This window comes from Papaver somniferum, chromosome 3 (assembly GCF_003573695.1).
Source record: "Papaver somniferum cultivar HN1 chromosome 3, ASM357369v1, whole genome shotgun sequence".
NCBI lineage: Eukaryota > Viridiplantae > Streptophyta > Magnoliopsida > Ranunculales > Papaveraceae > Papaver > Papaver somniferum.
Window position 1 is genome coordinate 31,842,554 of NC_039360.1, and position 8,076 is coordinate 31,850,629.

Sequence of the window (8,076 nt, forward strand, 5' to 3'; positions counted from 1 at the left end):
ATATATTTAATAACCTCGACAAACATGTGTGATGACAAAGAGTTGCAGTCATGAACTGCTTCAATTTGCTCATATTTAGCTACTTTAGTCGCTTGATATTCCTCGTAAGTCATCTCCCCAAACTTAGAAAATATACCACACAAGAAATTATGCCAAGATCCCATATAAAGAGTTTCCCACTTGTATCATCTTAATGCATCCCCTTCGAGATGTGCAACGGCTATTGCGGTAATCCCATGTGGTGCGATATCATTAGACTCAAAATATGATTTCACTTAAAATAACCATTCTACTGCCAAATGTTAGGGTACCGACCCTAAACTCGTCATAAGTCCATGGGTAGAGCTCAACTCGAAAACCGATTGACTAGATGAGGGAATCCATTGACTTATAAACCATCAATTAAGCCCCATCTAACTAATGTGGGACTAGGATCCCAACATCCCACCACGCTTCCAGACCCAACGTCCTCGTTGTCCCACTCTATCGACACTGTCCCGAAGGTATCCCTTTCTCTTATGGCGGATTCACTCCCCTATCAGTATTCAATGCGGGTGAAAACTGCGCCCATATATATATAGGTGCCCCAACACTTTAATATAGCCCATAGGTCACCCCTTCCGTGGAGCGGGCATGGGTCGTGGTAGTTGGCTCTAATACCAAAGATAAGAAACAGTTTGTTTCTTATTCACGGCCAGCAGAAACAAGCTCAAAGGTTCATGATTACAAGAATCAATCAACCAAACAATAACACCTTTCTTAATATTTTTCTGATTAATTATCAGTGAATGGAAAAGGCCTATTTATAAGCTACATTACTTGGGAAATAAGAAAAAAAACCCTAGAAAGATTACTTTTAATATAAATCGTAATTTTAATAAAATACCTATTTTTCATAATAAAAATTCTAAAGAAATTAAATAACTAAATACTAAACTATAAAACATGTTGTTGTCGGGCTTCGCATGGCTAGCCAAGGTGGTTTCCATAAGTTGGATAGGCTTGACCCATATAATGGACCAACAAGGCCACATATGCTCAAGTGCCGTAACGGGTCAACAACGTTGACATGACCGATAAGACGTGATTTTATCAGAGCCGAAGCGGATGGGGGCTGAGATTGTGTCACAAGAGGGGCAAGCTAACTGTACCTTCCATGTTAATTCCTGCAATATTGCGCCATTGGAGGCTCAAACCTGAGACCTCCTGGAGCGCATGAAACTTCGGAAAACGGGGATGACCAACTTATCTAGATGCCCGTTTTTATTTTTATTTTTATTTTCTTATGTTATTTTTTTATTTTATTTTATTCAAAATATCAGTGATTTTCAACCGTGACAATTTTGGGAAATTCATAAAAGTCGTCATGGTTTAAATAACACACCATGACAACTTTTCAAATATCATGAATGTCGTTATTGTTAAAACAACAAATCATAATATATTTCGAGCATTAAATATTTTTCGAAAAATTTATTAAAAAGACCAGGACGACTGTAACATTAATTTAAAAGCTTTTCACGTTCCGAAATTTGTATGATTCGTCACAATGTCAATTGAAGACAATGATGACCGAAAAAATTTCTTAATTTTTCAGAAGGTGTCGCCATGGTACCAAATATCGGTCATGCTGACCGTTTAAGCGATGTTAAATAGTAAAAATTAGACATTGACGTCTCATAAGGTAAAGGGAAAATTATGTTCAGACCCCACCCATGGGTAACCCATAATATGAGGCCCTTAATTAAAACAATTTTAAATCTAGGCCCCGAATTATTAAAAGACCTTGATACCCTTATGCATATTGTCAAGCCCATAATTCAATAAATTTTAAATCTAGGCCCAAATTTATTAAATCTAGGCCCGAAATTATTGAAGTACATTGCGAATGTGTAAATAGAAGTTACACATCCTTATGACATGTGTAATGCAAAGTTACGCTTGTATATATATGCAGAAAATAGACATCAAAAAGAAAACACAAAAAAATACATGTATTACTTTAATATTCATTTACAACAATTTTTTAACATGTGTAACTAGAATTTACACACATCTGTCTAGTGTAATTGAGAGTTACATATGTGTCTATCTAGTGTAATTGAGAGTTACACATGCATCGACTTGTGTATCCAGCGTCAACTCCAGTTCCAGCGAGACCATTACCACGTTTAAGAAATTAGCTTTTATGAAGGTTATCTGAAACCTGAAATATAACAACAAGCAATCAGTATTTATAAGATTAAAATAAACAGTACATACAACAATGTATATTCAGTTTCACAAGCATCTGACTAGAGTAACTACTAGTTACACATGCATCTGAATTGTGTAACTGAGAGTTACATATACATATAACATGTGTAACTAGGAGATACACATGCATCTGGCTTGTGTAATTAGGGGTTACACCTGCATATGGGATATGCCATTTATCATGAACTTGCAAGCCTAAGTTACCTAAAGCAAAGTATGTGTAAGTAAAGGTTACACATCTAATTATCATGTGCAACTAGAAATTACACATGTATTTATCTCGTGTAACTGGAAGTTACATATCTAATTAGCATGTGTAACTAAAAATTACACATCTATTTAGCTTGTGTAACTAAAAATTACACATCCATACCAAAGCACCACCACTAAGACAAGCAGAATGTAAAGTAGATCCAATTTACAGTGTCTAACACAGCTCTAACATCCATACCAAATCTCTCAGCTTCTTACCAAAACACCACCACTAACTCCAAATAAAAACTATTCTCCAAATCTGATCCAATACCACCACCACCACCACTTCCTCCTCATCCTCCTCCAAAACCCTCACCTCCACCATCAACACCACCACAAGTGTTGATTTTCTTGTAAAAGAAACATGAAAATATCATCCAAACTAATCATTGTATACAAAAACTAATCTAGATGCAAAAGCAATACTGTCAGCCTCCAAAAGTCATAAAACAAACATGTATAATCAGCTAACTAAACAAGCATGTGTAACTCCCAACATCTACAGATTTTTTAACAATCAGATTTCGTCTTATCATCTACAGATATAAATCAATAACTGAATCCATTGTAATCATGAGAGTTCATCGTTTTTAGATGATTGAATTCAACTAGTATTACGAACAAATTGAACCCAAAACAACAACATCAACAGTAATAACAGCTATCTAAACGTACCTAGATTCAAAATTCATTGATTCTAGAAAAATTATATTGTTATGCTCTGACCTGAATAGAACAACCAAAACAAGAATCCAAACCTAATCAAACTAAATAAGAAAATAGAACTACTAAATGAGTCAATCATATTGAATCAAAACGAAAATGTTACCTGAAGTAGCTTCAAAAGAACAAATTGGAATAAATTGATTGATTCAAATTGGAGTCGCCACAATATCACCAACTGTAACCCGAATCATCCAAATTGGAGTTCTTATACAAGATGACAAGTACTACCTAGGTTTAATCATGAATAAGTTGTTTCCAAGCATTAACAACCTTCAGCTGTTGTATTCAATCAGTATGTATAAGTAAAAGTTACACATCTAATTAGCATGAGTACCTAGAAGTTACACATATATTTAGATTGTGTAACTAGAAGTTACACATCCACTTAGCTTGTGTAAGTGAGAGTTACACATCCATAATAAAGTACAAATGGGAGCTAATACCAGCAGATTAATGAGGATAATCGGACATACCTGTCTGAATTAAACATATCAACAACACCTTGGAGATCAAAAACCCATGTTTCATGGTACCCATATTTCTTAAGGTTACTGCCAACCCACTGGGAAAGTGATTTGAAGAACCCAAGCTCCATCATGGAATCTACAAGCCACCTGAGTTTTAGAAACACAATATGACATGTCAGATAGTTGATCTACTAACGTCAATTCTCTTACGAAGGTATGATTTTCCATGAGAGAAGAAAACACTTCCAAATGTGTTGTTCACTGTCAGTTCATGAACTCCAAAAGTCGTCCACCTTTACACTGGATCCATATATATGGTAGCGTAGTTGAATGTATATATCAATTTCCAAATTCCGCAGATGAAAACTGTACTATACATAAGTACAACAAAATGAAGGAGAATAACTCTTACTTACTTGGTGGGATTTCTGAGGGTAAACTTTGCAAGGTATGTAAAACCTTCTCAACTTCTCCATCACTCTCTTCAGGATTGACATCTCCAGGTACAGAGTCCAGTACCCAAAGCTGTTCTGCATCAAGGAAGTGTAGAAAACTTCATTACATGGAAGGATGAACATACTGGGTTTATTAGCAATTGAAAGAAGTAAAGATCTCAAAAAAGGTTTTGTGTGTCCTTCTTCACATTTTGTAACAATTTTGTTTAGTAAAAACTGATAATACGTAAATAAACATACTAAATGCCAGATCCAAATACTTCATCTACATTTCGTATCCCTAAATTACAAAAATTGAACAACATCAATAAGACCAAACAACAGAAGCAATTCATAAAACATTTAGAACTCAAAAACAGAATTATCATATCTTGGTGATACCGAATCTCCAGATGAAAATTATTACTATTAACAACTTCTTCATTAGTTGTTTCCAAAGCAAAAGAAGAATCATATTTTGAATCACCTGTGAATGACGATTAGTTGTTATCTTCTTTATATCATATTCCCCAATTTGCAGTATCCCAAAAAAGTACTTGATAACTTATTTTAGCATGTGTAACTGCGAGTTACACACGTATCTGTCTAGTGTAACCGGAAATTACACATGCATCTGTCTAGGGTAACTGTGAGTTACATATGCATATAAAAAACACAAAAATATGCACATTATTCTATAATTTAACTTACCGCACGAGTCAAGCAAAATAAGCTTACAATTTCTCCAAGCTAAGCACTTATCAAGTACGACTCCATAGCCTTGAATAAATCTACAAGCAATCATCGGAATAATGAAATTTTGGCATAATACTCGTGTGACTCACCAGCTCCATCTACTCAAAGCAAACAATATAATTAGGCAAACAATATAATAAGCGTCTAGTAAAAAAAACTCGTCCAAACAAATAATCAACTAGAATTAGCAGCAACTGCTATAGGAGTTCCAATTTGAAAAGAAAGAGTGAGAACTAAACTGGGGACACACTTCGACAACTAATAATAAACAATCAGTATGGTACTAGGTGACCCATTGTCTTTCTTACCATAAGGCCTGCAGATACTAACTTTGTCCAGACCAGAAACTTCTACCTGGTCAGATACTAGGGAACGAGATACTTTTTCAGTATCCAGATCGAAACAACGGTGTTGTTCACAAAACACACAAGCATAAATAAAAATAAGAATGAAACATATGCCATGATGATGCATATAAATGATTGCATATCAGCAAAACAAACTGCTAGCATTACATCTTAAAGAACACTATTTACCTCATGTTTTCCTTGTACGCCGATGTCATTAACCCTCCCAACAAACTGAAAAAGAAAATATTTTTTGTTGAGTTGGTGAGGTAACAAATAAAAATCACTAGCATTGTGATATGATAAGCTATTTGCAGGCACATAATAGGTTCAGCATTTTTACCTCATCAAGATAGGATTTCTGTGAGATGTCAGAAAAGAATGTTGCAAGAGAAACCATTTATGTACCGATCTTCTCGAACTTTCTCCAAACCTGTGAAACATTCAACATGATCATTCCACTCCAAACAAACTGACCTTCAAGGTATTCAGATACTTTTATGGAATGATGAAAAAACACCATCATCACAAATGCAGAATAAGAACAGGATATATAAATTGATTGCATGTTACTAGAGTCTCTAGTAAACTGATTGCCTGTGATGTCTGATTATATATTTTTCTGTGGTTGTAGTAATGAAGGTTCGAACTCTAAGACTTGTGAAGGTGAAGGATTTTTAGATTTATAAAATTTATATACAAAAATATTGATAAATTGGTAGAGAGTTACTGGGACTAAAGATTCGGCCATTTTTCATTTTCAAGTGGTTCAGAATTTAATTCTAGGCGATTATAGTTCAAAACAAAACAAATATTAACTCTAGTTTATTGCCAAGATAGATTTTATAAAATATTACTTGTATTTCTTAAGCATGGAATATCAAAAATCCCTAAGACTAAGCATACTCCATCAAATGAAATCACAAGTAATTAATTTAAAATCTTATTTCAATTAAAATTGGTGCAAAAAGTAAATAAAGAATTAATTTAAATTACCACATGGATGAAACACGGCCTCCTCCGTCGTCCCAGTGTTGGGTTTAGCTCATAATGGTGAAAAACCTCTCAAAATATTTCATTGATGCTCAAAAGTGTTTTACAATGAAGAGAAAGATAAGTAAATGTTCTAAAACAGGATTCTGCGACCAACAAAAGGCGTCCAACTTAAACGACAGATCTGAAGTGCTGTTGTCGCTGAAAAGCTACAACCCACACCTATGACCCACGACTGTGAGTCTCTTTCACTGTTTATAAACGACTGCTGCTGCTAGTCCGTTCTTCGCGTTCTTGGTGTTCTTCATCATCAGCAGCAGCAGAAACAGAGTTTGATCAACTCTTGATTTCTGCGTCTGTGGCTCTCCTCTCTTCTCCCAACTCTCGACAGCCTCTCTAGTACTCCCGGGGAACATATTTATATACCTACAGCTCGTTGAATCTCCCTCAATTACTCCATATAGTTCTCTTTAACTCGGCAGTAAAGAAAAATATTCTTGGGAATATTTTCTTTCCATTCTTGCTCTGGTACGCATAGATTTCCATCCTGGTCACTCTAGAAGTGTTTAAACACGACCCACAACGTTTCTAGAGCCCTCATGCATGAGAAGAACACGCTCAAATCTTCTCCAATCCCGTGTCCAACCCGTGTTTCCCTGTTTTGCTTCCGTGAATTGTCCAGCTAATTTAGGCCAAATTTGATCGAACCAAAAGCCCAAAACGTGTTTTATAGGACATAACACAACTTCCTACCAAAAATCAGCCGTTGAATCGCCCTAGAACACGTTCAAAAATTCCAGCAAACATCTGCCAATTGATATATATTTTTCCCGCCAATTTTTGGTTTTTGAATTTGGGAAGAAGATGTCCTCCCCCTAACCAGAACTGGGGTGCGAATAGCAGCTTCCTTGGGGTGACCTGGGGGTGCCCCTTAGTAATTAGGTTACCCCTTATCCAAAAGCGAGAGTCCGAATAACACTTGTCCTCCGGGTGACAAAATCAACTTTCCGAGCCGAATTTTCCAAAAATGTTTATTTCCAAAAAATACCTACAAATACATAAAATAACAAAATTAGTACAAAATCGAGTGCCAACAATATATAGTATTGAGATCAAATTAGACACAAAAATGTGTCTATCAAATACCCCCAAACTTATTATTTGCTAGTCCTCGAGCAAATTTATTCTTGAAAAGTGACCGAGTTAATCTCGGGTGGGTTTATCAGAGGTGTACCCACAAAAACCAATACTCCATACCCTAGCTATCTACGAAAAATCTTGGAAAGCACTAAAGAACCTCCTTGGTTGGCATACTTATTAATTACAGGAGGAAGTACCCTAACGCGAAATTCCAATTGCTGTATACGAGTTTGCACTCAAGCATACTAAAATTCATATAAGTGACAGAGCTCTACTAAGATAGTTTCACGATGGACATCATACTCGGAGTCAGACTAATCACATGAAAAGATTAAGAAGATGGAAAAAGAAAAATGTAGATGGTTGAAAAGTGAACGGTGTTTCCCATATCTGTCTGAAGGCCTCTGCCAAGGTGAACCTAACCTAAATGACTGAGATACCGGTCTGACTAATATTAACACACTGGCATATACAAGGGAACCAGTGGTCAATAACTTAAATATAGATTAACAAACTGGCAAATACAAGGGAACCAGTAGTTGACTACACATAACAATAACCATTTTTTTTTTTTTTAAAACTTAACGGCATGAATAGATCTTTTGGATCCAAGCGCATGCTTCTTGTCAGCAGATTACACGATAGTTCCCACGGGTCCTGCATTCCACGCTTGCTTAGGCGACGGAAACAGGGAGAACACAC